Genomic DNA, 25823 nt, shown 5'->3' with positions numbered 1-25823 from the left:
CATCACAATGACCTTGTATCGAGTTTTGTTAATATCCAAGATGGCGCCGGAGCGAGGCGACTCTGCGAGCTCTCCCCAACAGATCCACTTTTTACTTAACTTATACTCGTTCTAATCTTTCCCTATTATGTATTTTCTTTTAGTCCCTTTTCTTCCCATGTACTTAATGATCCGTTGAGCTGCTCGCAGAAACATACTTTTCACTGTACCTCGGTACACGTGACGATAAACAAATCCAATCCAACCCAATAATATATTCAACAATTTTTGAAGAGAGAAGACTGGGAATCAAAGATTGAGGCTATTAAATATTACATCTTGGAATGATAATTACATGAAACTTTGGGGTGAGGAAAAACCTTGTTCAGATTTATGTTCTCTCAATCTCACAATTTGATCCTGTTCTCAGGAAAAAATAATTAGGAAGTCCAAGGTTAGCTGTTACACTTTGCTATTTATGGCAGCTGCGACAAGAATTCAAAGGTTTTGAAAGCTCGAGTGTGAAGCTCTTTCATGTTTAGAGTTCAACTGTAAAGCAATGAATTAATTGTGAGAAGTTATTTTTGGATAGAATTGGATATGTTTTCAACAGAGTAACTAGTTTGGGATTGCATTGAAGACTATGCACTAGAACCCAGAGGAAAACTGCACATGTTAAAGCCCATGTTTTGAAACATTTGATGCACTGCGTACTACTACGGTAAAAGCTGGAAATGTAACAAAGTTATCAATTGTATATTCACATAATAGTTTTCTCAAGGAGACTCATTATCCTGGAATAAGAATACCAGATCAGTAAACATTAAGTGGACAGTGACATGATTGGTGCCTCAGCGACATCAAGAAGTTATTGAAATATTTTTTTAAATGTTAAAACAAAATTTACGATGCAAACACCATCACAGTATTTCTTGTTGCATTGGATGCATGATGGTATAACAACAGGATGTAGTTTGAAACAACAACACATGTCACTATTGAATACTCACTCCCATCTAAACTGTCCAATATAGCAGCTATTGAAACAATTTTGGAACTGAGCTTGCACAAGAACTTCCTGAAACAGTGACAATACTCTCCTAAACATATTGCAATTCTAGTCGTGATTTCTACATGTAACTATTAATATTCCCTATTTTTTTTAAATATAGGGTAGCAGAACAGCTGGATTATCAAGAGAACAGAACCCCCAGTGAGACAGCAGGATCTTCAGGAGCAAATTAGGTCAGGGAAGGTGGGTTCTCTGACAAATGGCATCTGGTGCAGCATACAAGTAGAAGCAATTTAGTCACACTGAAATTTCTGAAAGGTGGAGAATAGAATTTGCCTAATAATAATCACTTATTGTCACAAGTAGGCTTCAATAAAGTTACCGTGAAAAGCCCCTGGTCGCCACAACATTCCGGCGCCTGTTCGGGGAGGCCAGTACGGGAATTAAACCCGCGCTAACCCTACGATAACCTTCACGAGGACCATCGGGGATCGTTGATTGATCTCCCCATGGGCTCCATGGAAAACGAGTCCCTGTGGTGAGCAGATGGAGGCACGCCCAGCTGCGGCCCATTAGCAGGACCATAAAATGTAGCTCCCAGGAATGTAGTTCCTCATAGTCCTGGGCTGGACATTTGTTTCAGTTTTAAAAATACCAGTTTGATCTTTCATTCTACACCTCCTGGAATGATTATATTTGCAATGAGGATCAAGCACTGGATTGAGAGCAACCATTCCGAAACTCCCTGACGAGAACTCAAACAAAGCAAAAAGAAAAACCCAGAAATGCCCTTGTTTGGGAAGCTCAAGCCTTATGATGTGGACATGGAGGACTAGCCCCAGTATGCCGAGGGCATAGGCTACGTCTTCTGTGCCAACAGCATAGAAGGGGATGACAGACATAAAGTAATCCTTTTGACAGCATGCGGCGTCCTGACATTCAGCATTATTAAGAGTTTAACTTATCCTGAAACCCCGACATTAAAACCTACAACAAGCTTGTGGATCTAGGAAAGAACCATTACGATCCAAAACTGTTCAGAATCCTCCACTGTTACCGGTATTCAACACAGCTGGGAGGACCCCTGGGGATCCCATGACAAAATTCCTCGCTAGATTAAGGAAGCTGGCTGAATACCACGAGTTCGGTCCATCCCTGTCCAAGATGCTATGCAACATGCTAGTGTTTGGGATCAATCATGTCGCGATACAAAAAGGATTGTTGGCAGAACACACCCTAGACCTCAAAAGGGCTATAGAATTACCGCTATCCTTGGAGAATGAGGAGAAAGGGGCACAAGAACTCCAAGGGATGATGGATAGTAGTGTTTTCAGGTTGGGAGGAGGGGGTGGAGCCCTCATACAGAAAAGCCAGCAGTCCCAGTGAAGGCTCCCGCATGCTTCATCCACCACCAACTCAACCATTCCTGAGCCCTGACAGGTCCTGATGGAGTCCATGGTGGTGCACTCAGATCCTGGGCAGACCAGTTGGCAGATGTGTTCGTGGACACATACTCCACGATAGTCCTCTGTAATAGTGCCCCGCAAAGCTGCGTACTTAGCCCCTTACTATACTCCCTAGACACACAGAACAGTGTGGCAAAATTTGGCTCCAACTCCCATCTACATGTTTGCAAGGAATTGTACACACCCCTGTCTGCCTCAACGAGGCCAAGGTGGAGATGGTTGACAGCTTCAAATTCCTGGATGTGTACATCACCAACAATCTGTTCTGGTTCACCCACCTCGATGTTATGACCAAGAAAGCACAACAGCGCCTATAGTTTCTCAGGAAACAAAGCTAATTCGGCACGTCCACACTGAATCTTACCAACTTTTACAGATGCACCATTGAAAGCATCCTATCTGGCTGCATCACAACCTGGTATGGCAACTGCTTGGCCCAAGGCCGTAAGAAACTACAGAGAGTCGTGAACACCGCCCAGTCCATCACACAAACCCGCCTCCCATCTGTCGTGTTAAACACACTGAGATAACACGGGCTGCAACTGGATGCAGCTTTAACTGAAAGATACTCCACACCTTGAAGTTAGTTCAATCTGATTTATTGAACCTGTCACATAGTTAGCACAGTTCTCTGTGAGTTCGACTCTCTGCTAACCTAAGTATGATTACTCTGTCTGACTGAACCAGATTAGCTCTTAGCCGCGTGCTGGAGGTGTTATGTGATATATACACCCTGACTCACTCTGTACATGTCCCCAGTGGAAAGAGGCGGAGTGTGAGTGCCTCGTGCCTTTTATAGTGGGAAACCACCCCCAAGTGTTCTGCCTGCTGATTGGTTATGTCCTGTTCTCTGTGTTCATTAGCTGCCTGACTGTATCTCATTATGTGCATGTCTGCATATCATGACACCATCCATTGACTCTGTCTACACCTCCTGCTGCCTTGGGAAAGCGGGCAGCATAATCAAAGACCCCTCCCACCCTTGGTTTATTCACTCCTCCAACTTCTTCCATCGGGCAGGAGAACACGCACTAACAGATTCAAAAATAGCCCTTTTCCCGCTGTGACCAGACTCCTAAGCGACCTTTTTTTCCAATGTTTTTATTCTCCATTTTCACATTTTCCTCCAAACTTCCCACCCCACCCCCAAACAGTAAACAGTAACAAATACAAAGTCAATCCCCTTAACAATAACAACGATCCCATCCTCCCACCACCCCAAACACCGGCCCACCTGTCAATATATGCATCCAATAAAGCAAACCCTTCCACGGTGGAAACAAAAAAACAAAGGAGAAAAAAGAAAGGAGTCCGGGACCGCCCATGGTCACCCTAGAGTCCACTCCCCCCCCGCCCCTGGTCACCCTAGAGTCCTCCCTCTCCCCCCTCCCCCCCATACTCAAAGCCGTCCAACCTCTGAAAGAGTACCATATGTGATACCCAAGAGTTATAAACCCTCCCCCTCCCCTCCAATTCCTCCCACCCACTGCATCTTGGAAAACTCCATCCCCCAACCTCGGTTCCTTCCCCCCAACTTTCCACTCCGGCTAGACCACTCGGACCCTGTTCTGCCAGGCTCCGATGGCCGCAGCCCCTCCCCCCACCTCATTCCCGTTCACTGGCCGGTTTAAACCGACCAGCACGGAGGCCCCCGCCCGGGTCCCTTTCCCCCTTGCCCGGCCCTAGGAAAGCCCAGAAATCCCCTTTTAGCACACAAACCCTGCATACACCCCAAAGAGCCCTCACTTAGAGTGCAAGTCCCGTCACTTCCCTTGTCCAAATATATACACCATTGGCTCCTTTAGCCCATACACCCGGACGCAGTGAAACAAAAAAGAAGAGACAAAAAAGAAGAAAATACAGTCCTGAGGTTACATCGGCACATGGCCATTTCTCAATTTCTCAGTTCTGCCACAGTCCTTCTGCCTTCGCAAACTCCTCCGCTGCTTCCGCCGTTCCAAAATAAAAGTCCTTGAGCTTACAAGTCACCCTCAGCTTCGCTGGATATACAATGCCGCACTGCACCTTGCTAATGTACAGTGCCCTCTTCCCCCGGTTGAAAGCAGCCCGCCTCCTCGCCAGCTCCACCGTAAAGTCCTGGTATACACGTATACCAGTTCCAGCCCACTGCACCACCCGCTTCTGCTTGGCCCAGCACAGGACCTTCTCCTTTGCACAGTACCTACGGAAGCACAAGGTCACTACTCTTGGCGGCTCACCTGGTACAGGCCTCCCCGACCGATGAGCCCGATCCAGTTCATATCGGGAAGGATCCTCCCCCTGCCCCAATAGTTTCGCCAGCATAGCGGCAAAAACTCCATCGGACACGGCCCTTCAACTCCTTTGGGCAGCCCCACAATTCTCAAATCTGTTGCCTGGACCTGTTTTCCAGGTCTTCCAATTTTCTTCGCAGATCCTTGTTCACCTCCATCGCCTTCCGCATCTCCTTCCCCATCAAGGTAAGTTGATCACCGTGCTACGCCACCGTCTCCTCCACTACCTTCAGCGCCTCCCCTTGCGCCCGCACCTCCGCTATTGCACTCGCCACCGCCGTCGTCACCAGGGAAATCGCCTCTTCCACCAGCACACTCAAAACCTCCCTCATCTTCTTCCTCATCGCCTCCAGGTGTTTTGTAAACTGCCTTTCGAATACTGCAGCCATTACCTTGGTTATTTCTTCAGCCTTCAACAATGCGGCCTCCCCTGGTGCTCCAGCCTCCTTTTTGCCTGGTGACCCCGTGGTGACCTCTCCACTCCCCGATGGGCTCTCAGCTGTTCTTTTACCGGCCGTTTTCTTGCTAATCCTGGACATCTTCTTCGACTGTGCCTCCTCCGTGCCTTCTCCCTGCTTTTGACGCCTCCGTGGACCCTGGGACTGGGCTTAAAGCCCCGAAAATGCCCTTCCCTATCGGGAGCCCTCCGCTGCGTGGCCACCTCCCGCCCGCCGTCCCCTAAGCGACCTTCTTATGAACTGATCTGATCTCTTCACACATTTTCTCTACTGAGTAGTACTACACTCCTGTATGCTTCACCCGATGCCTGTGACTATATATTTACATGGTATATTTCATGTTTGCCCTATTATGTATTTTCTTTTCATGTCCAGAATGATCTGTCTGAACTGTACGCAGAACAATACTTTTCATTGTACCCCGGTACACGTGACAATAAACAAATCCAATTCAGTCAGGGCATTCTGGCATCTGAAAAGACAGCCAACCCTAGAAGTAGCAGTGAAGCCTCCACAGAAGACTACAATTGTCTGCTGCAAGTGTGGCCAAAGGACACAACCCAGGCAAGGCTGCCTGAATCAGCAGTACACGTGCCGCCCCAGGCAAGAAGCCAAAGTCACCTCAGGCAAGTCTATCAGCTCGGAGAGGACAAAACTGCATCATCACTCCTAACGTCGCCTCAACAAAGATGATGCTCTTGGTCAACCGCCATTCCCTAGGGGGACTTCCGGTTGAAGCATGTAGGGAGAGGTCACGCATTAGGTAGCTCCCACCAGGGCAGGTACGTAGGGGCCTCTGCCGGTTGAGGAGGTGATGGGTGGTGGTCTTGGAGGGAGGGCTTGCAATGGGGCTCGGAGGGGCCTGAAGAGGGAGGACCCCAGGGACCCCATAGCGGGGTGTCCTCATTTAGGGGCTGTGGGGTAGTGCCCATGTGTGTGGGTGGTGACATTGCCCATGGGTGGGGGGTGGGAGATGTGGGGGTCCACAACCTCACTTAGAGATTGGGGCACCTTTTCAAAATGGCAGCCCAATCTCAGAGTTCAGCTCTCCAGTACTGTAAGAAATTCTATGTGGGCCAAACAGTTGAGAAACTCCTCAGGGCCCAAAAAACTGACATTTTTCGATCGCGCCTGCCCAGCAACCAGAAATTTCCGTCCCGACTGTGGCGATCTTGCAGCTTAATGCTAAATTGCTCCTAGATTGGAAAAAGTAAATCATTAGTCTAAAATTTATAAAAAAACATATCCAAGGGAACCTTTGAAGATTATGGGATCACTATCACCCTAGTCCTCTATGGGCAGCAGATTGCCTGGCACCCACTTATAGTTTAAAAAAATATTTTAATTTTAATTTTCTACATTTTTAAAACAGATAAACACAACCCCAACGCCCCCCCCCCCCCCCCCCCCCCCCCCGCCTACCCCTTGATGGCAACCCAATCCCCAAAGTGTAAGATAAACACACCCCATCTCTCCGGTGGAACCCCTCATCTGTTCCTCTCAGAGCAAATTTCACCTTCTCCAAACACAGGAGCTCCATTAGATCCCCCAGCCACGCCAAGGCACAGGGGGCAGAAGCTGACCTCCACCCCAACAGAACTCGCCTGCGAGTGAGCAACGAGGCAAAAGCTAAACATCTGCCCCGCTCCTGTCTGCAACTCTGGCAGGTCTGGCACTCTGAGTATGGCCTCCAGGGGACCTGGCTCCAAATTCACGTGTAGCACCTCAGACATGGTGCTGAAAAACGAGCCTCATGCAGGACTAGAACATATGGACATGATTGGCTGGGCCTCTCCCACACCGCTTGCAGCTATCCTCATCCTCGCCTTCTTAAATATGCCCTGTACCCCACTTTTAACTGAATCAACCCCAGCCTCGCGTACAAGGTTGAGGCATTGACCCTTCACAGCACTTCTGCACCATAATCCTTCCTCCAACACCATCCCCAACTCTTTCTCCCACTTGGCCTTAATCCCTTCCATAGACTCCTTGTCCTCTTCCATGATCCTACCATAGGTCGCTGAAACGACCCCACTCTCCAGCTCCTCCAACAAAATTCCACACCTGCATATACCTAAAGCCTTCCTCACACTGGAGCCCATACTTCACCCCAACCTCTCCAAGCTTGCGAACTGCCACTCCAAAAACAGATCCTTCATTCATCTCTTTTACCCCTTTCTCCTCCCATCCCTGGAACCTTGCATCCATCCTCCCTGGCTCAACTCCATGATTCCCTCTTATCGGCATTATCCTCGAACCTGCCCTCAGCTTGAAGTGCTGTCGGAATTGCCCCCAAATCTTTTTTTTTTTTTAAAGTATTTATTCAACAGGTTTTCAATATTTTCACTATACAAAAACAACCCCTCCCCCAATCGTCAATGGTAACCAACTCCCAAAAGTGCATGATGAACAAACTCCAACTATTGTAGTACCCCTCCTTCACTCCCCTCAGCTCAAACTTCACCTTCTCCAGGGTCAAAATCTCCAGCAGGTCCCCCCGCCACGCCGAGGCACAGGGCAGAGAAGCTGACCTCCACACAAATCTTCAGCGCGGTTACCACCAATACCTGAATACTTGACTCCCGCTCATAGTTGAATGAGGCCAGGACCCAGCCTCTTGGCAGAAACAGAGGATTCGTCTGGACTGGCTACAAAACTAGGAACCGATGGTCTGTACAAGGTGGTTGGCAAATACCCAAAGTAATTCAAGAAGGCCTTGGTAGAATAAAAGGAACAAGGACAAAGATTTCTGTGCACCCCAATACCCATCCCAAATATTTCAGGGCACGGCCAGTCCCATACGCTTTACATACTAAGGTAAAGATCGAACTCGAGCAGTTAGAGAGTTTCAGGATAATATGACAGTGCAGTTCAGAGTGAGCTGCACCAATAGTCCTTGTCTTCAAGCCCGACAAGTCTTTACAGGGACTATAAACTAACGGTTAATAAAGTCTTGTGTTTCGATTGCTACCCTATGCTATGTATAGAAGATCTATATGCTGAACTGGCATGGGCAGGGGTCAAACCTTCACCAAACTAGATATGAGTCAAGCCCACCTCCAGCTATAATTAGACAAGTCATCCAGGCGGTTCGGTGATGATAAACACCCATTTTCTTTTAAATTAAGGGGCAATTTAGCGTGGCCAATCCGCCTACTCTGCACATCTATCGGTTGTGGGGGTGAGACCCACACAGACACAGGGAGAATGTGCAAACTCCACACAGACAGTGACCCAGGGCCTTGATCCAAACCCAGGTCCTCAGTGCGATGAGGCAGCAGTGCTAGCCACTGTGCCATCGTACTGCCCCTATGATTAACACCCATATGGGTTTTTACGAATATACACACCTGCCCTTTGGAGTCTCGTTGGCATGCTCCATTTTTGAACACATGATGGTGAAGATTCTCCAAGGGCTACCTAAGGTGGCAGTATATTTAGACAATGTACTAATCACAGAAGCCACGGACAAGGAGCACCTAACAAACGTGGTGGAAGTGTTGAGACGATTTTCTGACACATTCAAAATGGTTCGAAGTACATTGTATGTCCTCCATGACTTCCCATGCAACAATAGAAAAACTCAGGCGAACTGTCTGTACCTAAAGCATACCAAAGATCCTCATATCTGATAATGGTATGCACTTTCACAGTGGAGTCAAAGCAGGAGACTCTAAAAAGGAACTGCAACACCTGAAGATCCAAAAGAGCCTTCAGAACAGGAGATGCCATCTTCTTGCGGGAACTTTGGAGATGGCTTCCATTGATTCCCAGGAGTTGTGCTGGAAAAACCTGGACTGGTCCCATTTCTTAGAAAGGCACAGTCCAAGGGAAGGCTGTGAAAAAAACACCTGGGCCACCTGAGAAGCAGGTAACCCACTTCAGTGGAGAAAATTTTAGCAGAGACAACGTCCTTGTTGCCCGTTGCGACTACCTCTGGCAAGGGGACTCAGCTAATGGGGGAATCGAGATTCATCTGTCACCCCCCCCCCCCCCCCCCCATGGAAGACGAGTCTCCATCTGTGGCCCTTCAGCGCTCAACAAGGAAGCAATGCAGAGATCCAGCTCCACCTGCAGCTGACTCAAAGCCGCAGGAGGGGGATGATTCGGACTTGAGGGAGGGGATTGGAATGTGATAACCCTCATGAGGATCACAGAGGATTGCTGATTGATCCCCCTATGAGTCTTGCACAATAAGAGTTCCTGTGGTGAGTGGGCAGAGGCCCGCCCAGCTGCGACTCGTTAGGTGGACCTTTAAATGCAGCTCCCAGATGCGGACTGGCAGTTTCCAATTGTCCTGGGACTTTTGTGTGGTGTGCTGCAGTAGTGGTTTTATTTTCAATTTAAGAGAAACCACTTTGGCCTTTCACTCTGCCCCATCTGGAATTATTACACCGCTGTTGGAATAGATGAGTCTGGAGATGATAACGCTTTTTATGAGGGTTATGATGGTGGATGGGTTGAGGTGAAGTTAATTGATGTTATATTTTCTGTAGAAGTGGGTGGCCTTTGCATTTGAGAGGATATGGGCTCAGGAACCCTGTTCAGGATCTAACAAAACATTGACATTTGAATCAGTGAGTCAGCCTGTGACTGTCGCCAGGAATGTGGATAATGTCAGGGGTAAGGGAGCAAAGATGAAAAATAAAGAAATGCTGCGATACTCAGTAGGTCAGACAGAATGAGTAAAGAGAGAAAAACAGTTAACGTTTCACATCAGTGACTTTTTATCGGAACTGGTCAGAGCAGAGTTTGTTGCAGAGGCTGAAGATGAAGTTAAGATTCATCAATAAAGACAAGCCTTGAAAATGGATCTGTTTGTTAGATGTGCCTCAACGTGTAGCTATCAGTTTTTCTTAATATTTCTTTATTTTCATTTAAAACTTTTATCAAGATTCCAGAATACAGAGATAAGAGTCCCATATTTTACATTTTACTTTGCTAATACAAAGTCTGCAATGAAATTAACATTTTAAATTGGCTAATTTTGCAACATGCCTTCTCCGTGATCCAGTAACTCAGTTCTCTTGGGGGAAACAAAGATAACTTATGGATCTGCTCATGGTTTAGTGGGTTTTTGTACTGGAGGGGTGTTAATGCATCATAAATACCAGCAAGTGCCAGATTTAATACCGGGTTTGTGCTGAATTAGTTAATTTCACATGAAACATCAATACTGGCCTCCTAGTTTCTACTTGAGGGAGGGAAGAAAAAACTGTGGGGTGGCTGCTATTCACCCCTCTCCAGGCTCTCCTTTATTTGTCTATGTCTAAGCAGCTTTATTTCTAAGTATTTTTCCACCATTTAAGTTAAAATTACTGGCCTTTAGTTGCCTGGTTTATCCTTGTTCCCCTTTTGAACAAGGCTGTAACACTTATAATCTTTGAGTCCTTTGGCAGCATTCCTGTATCCAAGAAGAATTGGAAGATTGTGGCCAGTAGTCTGCAATTTTTTTACTTCATTCAGTAACCAAGGATGCACCCTTCTGGACTGGGTCACTTATCTACTTTAAGTACTGCTAGCCTTCTACCCCTTTATCCAATTTTATTTTATTCATTATCCCAGCAACCCACGCCTTCACCATAGCTTTGGCAAGTATCTTCCTCTTTAATAAACCTAGAAAAACTCACTTAGCACCTCAGCTATGTATCTTGCCTCCGCCAATCTATCCCTATTTTGGTCCCTAGTAAGCCTCAGCATTCCTCTGACAACCCTTGGTAAAATATCGGTAGAAAATCTTAGAATTCCCATTTAGGTTAGCTTCCGATCAATTTTTTTTATTTGTTCATGTGTCCTGGGCATCGCAGGCTGTGCCAACATTTATTGCCCATCTCTAATTGCCCTTCAAGGGGCAGTTAAGAGTCAACCACATCGCTGTGGGTCTGGAGTCACATGTAGGCCAGACCAGGTAAGGATGGCAGATTTCCTTCCCTGAAGCACAACAGTGAACCATCTGGGTTTTTACGATATTTGACAATGGTTTCATGGTCATCATTAGACTTTTAATTCCAGGTATTTTATTGAGTTTACATCCCATCACCTGCCATGGGATTCGAACCCTGGTTCCCAGATCATCACCCTGGGTCTCTGGATTATTAGTCTAGCAGCAATACCACTATGGCACCGTCTACCCTATTCTGATACTGCTCCTCTTATTTCCTTTTTCACTTGAGGTATCACTTAGCTCTGATTTTCGCTTGCTGCTGGTGCTATTTGGCACGTAAATAGTCCTGTGTTGTACGTGCACCATGTTGACACCTTAGTTTGAGGTATGAATGGTGTTGCTTCTGGTATGCCCTTCTTCACTGAACCAGGGTTGATTTCCTGGCTTGGTTGTTATGGTAAAGTGGGGTTATGCCAGGTCGTGAGGTTACAGATTGTGGTCGATTAAAATCCTTCTGCTGCTGATGGCCCACAGTGCCTCATGGTTGCCTATGGCAGCACGGTGGCGCACTGCTGTCTCAAGGCGCCGAGGTCCCAGGTTCAATCCCAGATCTGTGCCACTGCCCGTGTGGACTTTGCACATTCTCCCTGTGTTTGTGTGGGTTCATCCCCACATCCCAAAGATGTGCAGGCTAGGTGGATTGACCATGCTAAATTGCCCCTTAATTGGAAAAATGAATTGGGCATTCTAAATTTCTAAAAAAAAAGGTTGTCCAGCCGTAATTTGCTAGACCTATTCAAAATCTATCAGATTTGGAAAGGTGGTAGTGCCACATAACACAATGGTGGGTAACCTCATGTGATAACATTTTGGACAGATGCATCAGCAGGAGCAGGTTGGTGAAGATGAGATCAAGTATGTTTCACCACCTGCTGCAGACCCAGTCTAGCAGCTATGTCCTTTGGGCTCTGCTAGCTTAGTCTGTAATGGTGCTACTGTGTCACTCTTGGTAATTGACACTGTAAGTCCCCCATCCAGAGAATATTCTGCAGCCTTGAGGCCTTCAATGCTTCCTCCAAGTGGTGTTCAACATGTAAGGTTATTGATTCATCAGCTGGGGGGGGGTGGGGGGGAGGGGTATGGTGTGTAGTCCCGAGTTGATTTAAGGACTCCCAGGGCAACTCCCGCCCGACTTTATACCACTGTGCCTTCACATCTGCTGGTTCTGTCCTACCGGCGAGACCAGGACTTACCAGGGATAGTGTCACGACTATAGAGAAAAAAAAAATGAATTACATATTGGACTTTCAAATAAGATATGTGAGATGTGTTTTTAAAAAGGAACATACAATGAAAGAGACGATAGAATATGACATCCTTTGTTTCAAACAGGGACATATCAAAGGCATGAAAGCCATACAGAAACTTACTGCCATCACCTGTGGAGATAATGGAAACTGATTATCCACGTAGCAGGAATCAAGTCCTTTAAGTGATGTCCCAGACTAGTTTGTGGATTTCGGCCCTCCAAAAATACAGATGTGATGAATGTAAAAAAATTGTCATATTTTATATTTTGTGCAGTAATGTTATTAAAACTTGGGTTAAGATGCATACAGCCAGCAATAGCGGGAGCATGTCCCACCTTCGGACGTTTTGCTTCATTTGGTCTACTTGTCGGGTCAAATTTAACTTATGTAGCCGTTCCCATTCCCGTGCCACCTGGATGCCTAGGTACCGAAAGCTTCCCCTACCACTCTAAACGGCAGCTCTCCCAGTTGCCCCTCCTGCCCCCTTGCCTGGATCGCGAACATCTCACTTTTCCCCATGTTCAATTTATAACCCAAAAACCGGCCAAATTCCCCAGAATCCTCATAATTTCTCCCTTCTTGTGGGTCAAAAACATATAGGAAAAGGTCATCTGCGTATAGTGAGACTCTGTGTTCCACCCCTCCCCGAACCAGCCCCCGGAGGCTCGGAGCGCAATTGCCAGCGGCTCTATAGCCAGCGCAAACAGCAGTGGGGGCATCCCTGCCACATCCCCCGGTGCAGCCCAAGGGCATTATTATTAACCACACTCTGTGCATTTACACACTTGCACTCCAAACTTAACAACAAACCTTTTTGAATTTCTATGATCCCATCTCATTCTGTATTATTGCTATCTCTATTTCTCCTAGCCCTCCATGTACCTTATTTCTATGTTTTAATACAAATCTTGGTGCACAACCCCCTGCTGAATGAGTTGAAACCCTCCCCATAGCAGAAGTGAACCTAGCCATAAGGGTATCAACGAATAAATAGAATGAGATTCTGAAATGTTTGCAATCCACAGCCAGCAAAAATATAACACACTGCTGTCATAACTGCATACTTGGTAAGTACAACATTTGGTGTGAAACTAAGCCATACAAATTAAGAAGATCTACCTCTTGCGCTGAGCTATCTTATTTTAGCTAGGGCTATGGTAGGTATACAACATTACTCTGGGATAGAGAATAAAAATTAATCAAGGCTTCCACACTTAGGGCGGCATGTGGCATAGTGGTTAGCACTGCTGCCTATGGCGCTGAGGACCCGGTTTCGAATCCCGGCCCTGAGTCACTGTAAGTGTGGAGTTTGCACATTCTCCTCTTGTCTGAGTGGGTTTCATCCCCACAACCCAAAGATGTGCAGATTAGGTGGATTGGCCATGTTAAATTGCCCTTCAATTGGCAAAAAGATAATTCGGCACTCCAAATTAAAAAAAGTTTCCACGCTTGATTATGATTCATTGCTTCTTGCTCAAAAATGAATGTGTGGACATTGAGTGAGGATTGAATCCAGCTTAAGCCAGTGATTTCAAACATAGGGAAAATATATAAATATCAATATCCTGAATATTATAAATCAAGATAAAGACTTTTCACTTCACATATCTGAAAGCTGAAATACTTCTATATGGATGTTATTGTTATTTAACTTCTCAACTGAGCTAATTATGAAATAATTCTGAACTTTGAACAGGTGTAAATATATTTTGGACCACTGAGTACCAACTTCAGCACTTCTCAGTGTAAGAACTAATGTGTAGTTAAATCTACACAATCCTGTCGCAGTTTTATTGTTTGCTTTGAAAATAATTACAGTTACTGAGCTTCGTAAAAGAGCCAAGTTTAATGATCACCCTGTAACAGTTGCAATAAAATAAGTGCATCAATGTGATTCCCCCTGTGGTGCGTTTACTAGGCAGGATCACTTTCTCTATCTCTGAGTCACAGATGATGTTGAACATGTGCAGCACGGTAGCACACATGGCTAGCACTGTGGCTTCACAGCGCCAGGGTCCCAGGTTCGATTCCCCACTGGGTCACCGTCTGTGCGGAATCTGCACGTTCTCCCCATGTCTGCGTGGGTTTCCTCCGGGTGCTCCGGTTTCCTCCCACAGTCCAAAGACGTGCAGGTTAGGTGGATTGGCCATGCGAAATTGCCCTTAGTGTCCAAAAATGTTAGTAGATGGTTATTGGGTTATGGGGATAGGGTAGAAGTGAGGGCTTAAGTGGGTCGGTGCAGACTCGATGGGCTGAATGGCCTCCTTCTGCACTGTATGTTCTGTGTATGTGTGTATGTGTTGATCAAAGGAATTACAGAAGAAAACAACTTATAGAAAGAGGAGATCATAGAATGTTGGAATGTCCCCATTTTTCATGTCGATGGAAGAATTTGGGAATACTATTAATACCATTATCTTTTATGTTGATTAAAAGAAAACCTTTCTTTAGTGAATTTAATTAGAACAGCACTCTTGAATATTTGTCAGCACAAAGATCTTGAAAGTGGATGGAACAGACTGGAGCCATCTACACTACAGCCTGACCCAATGTGAGACAATGATAGAAGCAGTAATCTCATTATGGTCTTTTTTGCACCTAATGTTGGGAATTTTCTCCTTCTTTGCCCCATCAAAGATAACTAACACTTGCTGAGAAACAGTTACGTGGCCCAGGCATATTCCAGTACCTTGCACTTGTGCTGTTATTCTGATGAGAGGTTACAGATCTGAAATGTTAACTCTTGTTTCTCTTTCCTCAGATGCTGCCAGACCAGCTGAGTGTTTCCAGCATCCTCAGTATTTTGCTTTTGTAGGCTGTTATTCACGTGTGAATCATGCATGACAGATGGCGCTTTCATAATTGGACCCAACACTGTTCTCACTCAACATCTGCACTTGTTTACTTCAAGAAGATGTTGCTTTAAGCGAGAACCTAAACCAAATGTATGGGGTCAACTATAGTGCCCTAACCAATGCTTAAGTGGAGATTAGGTAACTTGGTGTGGACCAGGGTTTGAATGGAAGATTTTCCCAATCTGTATAGCTCAAACTCACCAAATAAATTACTGTCCTGGGCTTCTAGGAAAATAATTATAATGCAAAAATGTAATGCCCACTATTTCCACAAACCAGTCAAAAGATTGTTTAGAAAATATAAACTGCAACATGTTTCCAATGCCTTGGGTATTATTTGCATCATTTCAGGATTTATAAAGAATATTTTTGCTCTCTTTCATTTAACATAGTTGTCATTCATTGGTGTGTTATATGCTGTCGTTGCAAAGTATTTTTTTCTTACGTGAACTAGAATCAGGGGACACAGTCTCAGAATAAAGCGTAGACCATTTAGGATCAAGTTGAGAAGCAATTTCTTTACTCAGTAGGTGGTAAATCTTTGACATTCTCTACCACAAATGGCTCTGGAGACTCAGTCATTGAGTAGGTCCAAGCCAGAGATCGACAGATTTCAACCATGATTTAGTTGAATGATGGAGCAGGCTCGAGGGGCTAAATGGCCTATTCCTGCTCCTATTTCCTATGTGTCCATGAAAAGAAGTGAGTTTCCTTAGCTGGTAATTCCAGCTTGATATTGGCATCTGCCTATTCTCTTGTGAATAGGTTCAGTTGAGGGATGAATTGCTCCTCACTAAGTTTTTAAAAATTTATTCTTTCATGGGATGTGGGATTTGTTTCCCCATCATAACTGTTCTTGAGTGTCTTGCCAGGACATTTCAGAGGGCAGTAACGAGTCAACGATATTGCTGTGGGTCTGGAGTCACATATAGGCCAGACCAGGTAAGAACAGGTCTCCTTCCCTAATGGTCATTATTCATGCACCAGGTGTTTATTTTGCAACAATTGACAATGGTTATGTGGTCATCATTACTAAAATGATTAATTCCAGATTATTAATTGCCGTTGTGGGTTTTGAACCCTTGTCCCCTGAATTGCGAGTCTCATGACATTTCTTCTCGACTACCATCTTCCCCAATGTATCCTGTGTAGTTTTTCCTAGCTTAAATTCAGTTAACTTGTGATTTTCTTGGTACTGATTCCAATCACTGCGACTCAATGGCATTTCTTGCACTGCAGTAACTTTTGCTACATTTTCTGCTGAGCAACACAAAGTAGTGTGTTACTAGAGGGATACAGTGATGCAGGGGGGGACTGCACTTGAAGTACTCTTCATGAATAAACTGCTGATTTCTGATACACTGCCTTCAGTAGTGGAAAGAAGGAAACAACCTTGGCACCGAAAGATCTACTGTTTTAGTTGAACCTTTTGATTTGGGTAGTGGCATATGCTGATTTTCAGATAAGACTTTTGTTTTTTTCATTTTGTTTCACGTTGAAGAGAGCAAGAATTAAAAATGCCTTATACCCACTATGCAACATCGCCCAGTGACAGTCACCTCCCTTCTCAGAGCCACAAATGCCCTCTCCTATATTATGAATATCACTACTATGGTCACAATGAGAAATCTTGTCATGCAGAATAATGCCTAATTATTTTTGAGAAATCAAGTAGCTATTGTCACAATGAGAAATCTTGTCATGCAGAATAATGCCTAATTATTTTTGAGAAATCAAGTAGCTCTGGATTAAGTGCTCGTCTTCCAAAACATTTCTTCAGCAGCCAAACTCCACACTTGCTTCAACTGTGGAATAACATTTTGAATGCTAATGTAAAAGCAAAGTAATTAATGTGAATGCAATAGAGCTACTAACACTCCTAAACACTACAGGCACTTTGTGTCTGTTTTTAAATCATGCTCAAATACCGAGTCCTCGTATAAATCTCCAACCATGTACTGCTGAAATTAATACTTTTATTCAGTGTGATACAGTAGTGGTTTGTCCTGATTCTGCACTCTAAACTAGTGACCATTGTTCATAATTCCCCAGTGCATCAAAAATGATATACGGTAGCAGCTTTTGTATGACCACAGCATAATTCTCCTGCTAGGCTGGAATTCGGGAATGTTATTTGACAAGGTCTGCAGGCTTTTTAGTCTTGTGGATTGGAATTGAATTTTCAGGCAGAGCTTGACAAAAGGTCTGCTGTTGTTACCCTCTTTGTAGAGAAATAGTGAGACTGATCAAAGATACTGAAGAAAGATCCTATTGTAAATTCATGTTGCAAGCGTTTGATAGTGTTCAGGTGTTTCATTAGATGATTGACCCTGGTTGATACGCAGATAGCCCTGAAATTATGCTCTGCTACATTAGTATGTGAGCGTTTAATATCTTTGTCTAAAATTGCTCTCTCAACGTCAGCGATAACCTATTCTTTATTAAATGGGTTAACTCCTGAGCTAAAGTGGCAGGGAGGAATTTTAAATTAATGCATTTCATGGGCTAGTTTGTAATTTCAGGGCCAATTTTTCTTAGGGTTGATGATATCACCTATAGGGGGCAGCAATCGCTATCAGAGAGAACATTTGTGTGGTTCTCTCTGGAGAGATCGTGTTTCCCAATTTTCCCCACTCCTTGCCAGGGACACCATGCCCTCAAAGGGTGGGAACCTCCTTTATATGCATTATAATAAAATTTTAATATGATTGTCCAGGTGGGCTGGGGTGATGTTTGTCTTGGTGGTGGGGTGGAAAGAGTTACACTTCACTCTGATTGGCGCATTCTTCAAAGATGGCGTCCCGATTTCTGTGGACCCGATCAAGCCCCGTCCTACCAGAATGATGATGTAAACCACGCCCACGCTTTTTTTTTTATAAAGATGCTCATGATCTGGAGAGAAAACTGGGGTGCGAATTAATGGAAATGAAACGGAATCCTATGTCGAGCACATTTAGCCGGCAGCGCTGAGAATGACTCCGCTATTTAATGGGACTCTGCTTCATTTCTGGGCCTCAGGACACACTTAGTCCCGTTTCCTGCACGAACGAGCTCCGCTTGGCAAATGAGGAAGAGATTGGCGCACGAGGGTGGCACCTGAATGGCATTGCCAGAGTGCCCCCATGGCACTGCCAGGGTGCCATGCTGGCTGTGCCAGTGCCTAGGCATCAGGGAGCTAGGGTACCATCCTGCCCAGAGTCCTGATGCAGAAAGTAAGGAGGCATGGGATAGTGGGAAATTTGGCCAGTTGGATAACGAACTGGCTAACCAACAGAAGTCAGAGAGTGGTGGTGGATGGCAAATATTCAGCCTGGAGCCCAGTTACCAGTGGCGTACCACAGGGATCAGTTCTGGGTCCTCTGCGGTTTGTGATTTTCATTAATGACTTGGATGAGGGAGTTGAAGGGTGGGTCAGTAAATGTGCAGACGATACGAAGATTGGTGGAGTTGTGGATAGTGAGGAGGGCTGTTGTTGGCTGCAAAGAGACATAGATAGGATGCAGAGCTGGGCTGAAAAGTGTGAGGTTGTCCATTTTGGAAGGACAAATATGAATACAGAATATCGGATTGACGGTAGGGTTCTTGGTAATGTGGAGGAGCAGAGAGATCTTGGGGTCTATGGTCATAGATCTTTGAAAGTTGCCACTCAAGTTGATAGAGCTGTGAAGAAGGCCTATGGTGTGCTAGCGTTCATTAGCAGAGGGATTGAATTTAAGAGCCGTGAGGTGATGATGCAGCTATACAAAACCTTGGTACGGCCACATTTGGAGTACTATGTGCAGTTCTGGTCGCCTCATTTTAGGAAAGACGTGGAAGCTTTGGAAAAGGTGCAAAGATGATTTACCAGGATGTTGCCTGGAATGGAGAGTAGGTCTTACGAGGAAAGGTTGAGGGTGCTAGGCCTTTTCTCATTAGAACGGAGAAGGATGAGGGGCGACTTGATAAAGGTTTATAAGATGATCAGGGGAATAGATAGAGTAGACAGTCAGAGACTTTTTCCCCGGGTGGAACAAACCATTCCAAGGGGACATAAATTTAAGGTGAATGGTGGAAGATATAGGGGGGATGTCAGAGGTAGGTTCTTTACCCAGAGAGTAGTGGGGGCATGGAATGCACTGCCTGTGGAAGTAGTTGAGTCGGAAACATTAGGGACCTTCAAGCGGCTATTGGATAGGTACATGGATTACGGTAGAATAATGGAGTGTAGATTAATTTGTTCTTAAGGGCAGCACGGTAGCATTGTGGATAGCACAATTGCTTCACAGCACCAGGGTCCCAGGTTCGATTCCAGCTTGGGTCACTGTCTGTGCGAAGTCTGCACATCCTCCCAGTGTGTGCGTGGGTTTCCTCCGGGTGCTCCGGTTTTCTCTCACAGTCCAAAGATGTGCAGGTTAGGTGGATTGGCCATGCTAAATTGCCCTTAAGTGTCCGAAATTGCCCTTAGTGTTGGGTGGGGTTACTGGGTTATGGGGATAGGTTGGAGGTGTTGACCTTGGGCAGGGTCCTCTTTCCATAAGCCGGTGCAGACTTGATGGTCCGAATGGCCTCCTTCTGCACTGTAAATTCTATGATAATCTATGATTAGCCTAGGACAAAGGTTCGGCACAACATCGTGGGCTGAAGGGCCTGTTCTGTGCTGTATTTTTCTATGTTCTATGTTCTGATCGCCTGGGAGACCCCTGCAAATCCCGGTAAGCCTGGTCCACATTTGTGGAAATCAGTGCTAAACGGTGCCTGCTCAGTGTCTTTGAGGCGAGACAGTTAGGTCCCGGGTGCTGGGTAGATTTGCCGGCCTTGTTACATCCCAAGTCAGGGGCGGGCTGCCGATAGATTGCACCCCTGGTCTCTGCAGCTGGAGAGCGACACGCCAGTTTCAGTCTGAGCCTGACACTTTAACAAAATATGGTAAGATTCTGTCCACAGAGTCTGAACAAAAATTTTCAAATCAACTCTGTTCAAATACAATGTACTTTCTGCGATTGACATCAAAGAACAAGAAATAACAGGAGAAATGAAACACACAAAGAACTAAAAAGCTTGGGCGGGATTCTCCGTCGATCAGCCCCGTTTTCCGGCACGGAGCGCCCCCACTGGCAGCATGATTCTCTGTTCCCGCAGCCGGCCAATGGGGTTTCCCATTGTTGCCAGCCCCACGCCATTGGGAAACCAGTGGGCGCGCTGCCGGCGAAGCGGAGGATCCCACTGACGGAGAATCCCACAGCCGAATTCTGTATAAAGATTACATCCTGAAGCTGTGATCAACTGAGCATGTTCTATCTAAACTCACATCAACGCCAATCCTATATCTTTTCACTTTTTGTAATCTTATCTTTAAATTTAAAATGATACATATCTTATTATTGAAGACAGGAAAAATTGCTAGAAATAGCATATTTAATTCTAAGAATTATTTTTTAACACCGTGTTTGTAGTTATATCGTTGGGAAAAGGAATGTTTTCCAATTCAACACATCCAATGCTATATCAAGCATTTCCACATTAGGTTTAACATGGCTATATACAGCATAAAGCACCCTGTTTGCTGCTCCACTTATGTGCCTAGGCCCCACACTTGAAAGAACATCAACTCTATCACCAGCCATGGAGTGGAAGAAGTGGTGAGGGAGGGGGGTGAGGCGGATATGGCTTTCAGTCCCACTTCTTTAAATGGACGGGATGCAGATTCCAATGGCTGTGGCGGACAACTGAATTAGCCAATCTCTGCCAAACCTAGTTGACCCACATAAAGCAAGTCATGCCTTAATCTGTAAAAATTCCTTAAAGTACCAGGCTCATTCTGGAATGCCAAGGAAAACCTTGGCTTATTTTGGTTACTTTAAACCATCTTCTTAAACCCCCACCCCCCAGTTTTCTGCACCCTCACCTCCAATGAAAAGTATGAAGAATTCATACTTTTTTTTTGTCACCAAGACGGAGACCACCTGATCGACTGTCTCTGCAATTGCAATTTTGCCCCTTCCTAATGCCTGCTGGGCCAAACTTAATAAGATACCCCCTTCCGCACCAGCTTTCAACTTGTATATTTAGTTTCTCTCCTATCTCCCTCATACCCTCTCTGACCTCATTTGTTCATGATACCCATCTCCTGCTCTCAATCCTATTCCCATAAACTTACTCATCAGCCAACTTCCTTCCTTTCCTGGTTGCCACGTTAGCTTATTTTGTTAATGATTCTCTCCCTTAAAGTGTTTTCTCTCTATCCTTCAAATCTGCTGTCATTGCCCCTTCAGCTTATTGAAGCAGCTGTTGAGGCCTCGGTTCTCATAAACTACCACCCCAACTCAAACCTTTTAAAGTCTATGCCCATCCTTCCCAAAATGCTTGAATCCCTTTGATCTGCCTACGTAACAGTACCAAAATGCATCTATCAAAGTTACAAATAACAACCTTTGTGACTGTGACAAAGGTAAACAATATCTCCTCATCCTTATTGACCTGGCTCTTTGACACAATTAATCCCATCATCCTCCTTCAATGCCTCACCACTGTTGTCCAGCTGGGGGGAACTGCCCGTGCCCGGTTTTATTCATAGGTAGAGAATAACCATCTGGTACTTTTATCTCTGGTATCCCCCCAGAGATCTATCATTGTTGCCCTCCTATTTCTCATCTATAAGCTGCCCCTCAGCTACATTATATGAGGAGGGGCAGTTTAGCTCAGTTGGCTGGACAGCTAGTTTGGGAAACAGAGCAAGGCCAACGGCGGGGCTGAGGTTATTCATGAAGGTCCCGCCTTCTCAAACATGCCCCTCAGCTGAAGTGTGGTGATTCTCAGGTTAAATGACTACCAATCAGCTCTCCCCCTCAAAAGGGGAAAGCAGCCTATGGTCATTTGGGGGTTTGGCGACTTTACTTACTTCTGATAACATATTAGTTTCCACAAACACGCTGATGCTACCCAGTTCTACCTCACTACCACCTCTCTTGACTCCTTCACGGTCTCTAAACAATCAGACTGCTTGTCTGACAGCCAGAAATTTCCTCCAGTTAAATATTGGGAAGATTGAAGCCATTGTCTACGGTCTCTGCCACAAACCTTTCTTCTTAATCACCAACTCCATTCCTCTCCCTGACAACCATATGAGGCTGAATTGGTCTGTTCACAGCCTTGGTGTGATATTTAATGGTAAGATGAGCTTTCATCTATATCCAAACATCACTAAGGCCGAGCACCTCAGTAACACTGCCCAAATCTGCTCTTGCCTCGGCTCATCTTCCACTGAAAACTCATCCATGCCTTCATTAACTCCTGTCTCGATTATTCTAATGCACTCCTGGCCAACCTCAAACATTTTACCCTCCATACACTTGAGGTTATCTAAATATCTGTCATCCGAACTCACGCCAAATCTCATTTACCCACCCCAATCACCCCCACCCCCCGCCCCGCCCCAGCTCACTGACCTACACTGGCTCCCACTTAAGCAACACTCCAATTTTTAACGCCAATCACCTCCCACCTGACAACCTCTGTTGGCCTCTTGGGCAGCCCACATGTTAATTACTCCGCCTTTGGTGGCCCACATACCCACAAGCTTTGGAATTCCCTTCCTAAACCTCTACATCTCTTTATCTCATCTTTCGCATTTTAAAGCAGTCCTGAAAAACTACCTCTTTGACCAAGTCTGTGCTCTTCTGCTCTAATTTTTCCTTATATGGCTCAGTGTCATATTTTGTTTCAGAATGCCTGTGGGTGTTTTATTATGTTAAAGGTGCAATATAAAGGTTCATTGTTGCTGTTGTGGAAGTGGGGATGACAGGAGTAGGTAAAACTCCGCAGAGGACGCTGTGAGGAAAGGTAACTGTTACAACAGGCAGAGAGGAGCAGAAAAGATGGGTGTTGGTCCAAACAAACTCAATAGGACAAAGACATTGCCACCTATCTCAATACGAAGGCAGCGGGAAGAACTTGTTGGATAACTGTCTTGTTATATTATAGAAAGCAATGGGGAGATAAAACACTGCTTCAGCTGTGTGGTGGTTGGGGGGGGGGGGGGGGGGGGGGGGGATGCTCCAAATGGGAGGCTTTATTATAATATAACCTACAAGTCTCATTGTCTTTGTTTCTGTGCCCGAAAACAGGTCTGACACACTGCACGGAAATCTCCGCCATGGGTAGGGCAAGGAGGTCGGCCCCAAATCCACTCCAGCCAGAAGAGGGATAGATCTCCATGCAGTTGGCACCAATCTGATACACACCAACTGAGCCATGAATTAAAATTAATCAATGAGAGTAGACATGTATGGTAATGAGTTTGGACTTTTAATCCAATGTGTGTGCGTGAATTTATAAAGGTAAAGGAGTGGGCACTTTATTGAAAAGAGTTCCTGTATATTCATCAATAGTGGAGGTAATAAAATATGCTTTCCTGGAAAACTATTTAGATAATTGAATAGGATTAGAATAAAAGGAATACACGATGTATTAATGAACCAAAAGTTGTGGATATTATTAGATTAAATATGACACTGGTGGGAGTGGAGCAGGAATTTTAAATGACAAATACCAAGTTGGGAGATGAAACAAGTGATGAGATGGGGAAAATATAAAATCAATTTATAAAATAAAAGCAAATTACTGCGGATGCTGAAATCTGAAACCAAAAGAGAAAATGCTGGAAAATCCCAAGAATCAGGATCTGGCAGCAACTGCAAGGACAGAAAAGAGCTGGACTCAAAACATTAGCTCTTTTCTCTCCCTACAGATGCTGCCAGGCCTGCTGAGATTTTCCTGCATTTTCTCTTCTGGTTTAAAATCAATTTATGCTGTGGTGTAGAATGAGAGCTGAGAACTGGGGCCTTTTTATTCCAGCTCAGAGTGCCACATGAGTTGTCTGTCTGTATGTTCTAGAAAGATTTTGCACAAGAGGATTAAGGGATGAGCACCATAGGCCTGTGCTGGGAATATTTAATTTTTTTGAAAAATGGGAGCCGGGATTGTAGCCAGGTAATTATTCTCCCTCACTGTCAGATGTGTGGTGAGGCCAGAGCATCGATTCGAGTGGGGCTGGTCCAAAATGAGGGAATAAATATGTTGGGCTTTGGGAAGAACATGGTCCTCCAGGCATCAACAACCTCCACCTGAGGAATTCCACCACTTTGCAAGCTTGCACCTGATCTTTTTAGGAAATCTTCAAAAAGGTGCATTTCTGCTTTTTTTTTTAACTCTTGTCCAAATTGTCGTGGATTGCAACATTCGTACTAAAATAAAATTGAAAGCTCCAAAATTACAAGACCGTGTTCACGGAGTTTAAGCAGTTCGCTCTCAGGTTTTCTGCCGAGCCAGCCACCGTGGTTTTTTTTTTGTTTGCTCATTGGCTGCTGCTCCCTGATTCTTGGGATTTGTCTGAGGTTCCAGAACTTTCTAATCCGGTCCACTGGTGTTTTTAGCTCTCACACATCCTGCTGAGATTTGCAGTCTGCAACATCCGCCTCCGCTTGTCTCCCTGAAACGTGGCCAGCTCCCTCCCTCTCACCGCAGTTGTTTGTTATGCCAACCAAGATTTTCCTCAAACCCACCAGGACCCTCCTGTTTCCCCCCCATATGCAGTCGCCTAAGAGCAGCCTTAGCTCGCCAATGTGCGAGTGTGTCCCCCGCGCCCCCAGCCTCCTCGCTGGCCAGCCCCGAACATGCTCCTTACCTGTAGCAGCGGCGAGCGCACATTCCGAGGACAGTGTTTGCCGCAGTCAACCTGGGCTGCGCGGCGGCAGCAGCAGACGGCCGGCCGGCGGATGCCAAATAAAGGGCGGATACCGTGAACGCATCCGCGCGGAGAAGGGGAGGCTGTGGAGGGCAAAGGGTCTGCGGGTTGGTGGGAGGAGGCTGCGGACGGAGCGGGGAGGCAGGGAGTGGCAAGGGCCGGATTTTCCTTTGACAGGTTAAACGTGTTTTGGAATACCAAACGCAGGTTGAAGGGAAGCAGAAAGGCAATGTAGCGTCAGAGGTGGAAACTGATGTGGATTAAGCCCACCCCCTCCCCTACACCCCCACTGGGACTGTGGCGAGTAGGCAGATGGCTCGGCACCACTTTCTCCAGGGCAATCAGGGATGGGGAAGAAATCCCAGCGACATCCATAGGATTCCTACAGAGCAGAAGGAGGCCATTCGGCCCATCGAGTCTGCACCCAACCCCTCTGAAAGAGCACTCTACCTAGGGCCACTCTTCCCTCCACCCTATCCCCGTAAACCCCTCCTTACCTTTGGACATGATGGGACAATTTTAGTGTGGGCAGCACGGTAGCATAGTGGTTAGCACAGTTGCTTCACGGCTCCAGGGTCCCAGGTTCGATTCCCGGCTTGGGTCACTGTGTGGAGTCTGCACGTTCTCCCCCCCCCCCCCCCCCTGTTTTGCGTGGGTTTCCTCCAGGTGCTCCGGTTTCCTCCCAGAGTCCAAAGATGTGTGGGTTAGGTGGATTGGCCATGCTAAATTGCCCTTACTGTCCAAAAAGGTTAATTGGGGTTACTGGGTTAAGGGGATGAGTTGGAGTAGTTGTGTGCTTGAGTGGGGTGCTCTTTCCAAGGGCTGATGCAGATTTGATGGGCCTTCTGCACTGTAAACTCTATGA

At 45.7% G+C, this 25823-nt stretch overlaps 1 protein-coding gene and 1 long non-coding RNA gene across 2 annotated transcripts in view; one reads left to right on the top strand and one right to left on the bottom strand.

The window, feature by feature from the left end:
• Positions 1-15344, top strand: part of LOC119953330 — a 30584-nt gene extending 15240 nt beyond the window's left edge. Inside the window, exons 2-4 of the long non-coding RNA XR_005457997.1 lie at positions 1152-1234; positions 12465-12622; positions 15144-15344. This is a non-coding gene — a long non-coding RNA (uncharacterized LOC119953330). The remainder of the gene's footprint in view (positions 1-1151; positions 1235-12464; positions 12623-15143) is intronic.
• The window catches only part of eif5 (eukaryotic translation initiation factor 5), a 52100-nt gene extending 27178 nt beyond the window's left edge, over positions 1-24922 (bottom strand). The window contains exon 1 of the mRNA XM_038777484.1: positions 24899-24922. The gene's annotated coding sequence lies outside the window, so the exon portion shown is untranslated. The remainder of the gene's footprint in view (positions 1-24898) is intronic.
• Between the last annotated feature and the right edge of the window lie 901 nt (positions 24923-25823).

Source organism: Scyliorhinus canicula, chromosome 2, assembly GCF_902713615.1.
Source record: "Scyliorhinus canicula chromosome 2, sScyCan1.1, whole genome shotgun sequence".
In the NCBI taxonomy this organism is placed as follows: Eukaryota; Metazoa; Chordata; class Chondrichthyes; order Carcharhiniformes; family Scyliorhinidae; genus Scyliorhinus; species Scyliorhinus canicula.
This window is presented reverse-complemented; position numbering and strand designations above follow the sequence as displayed.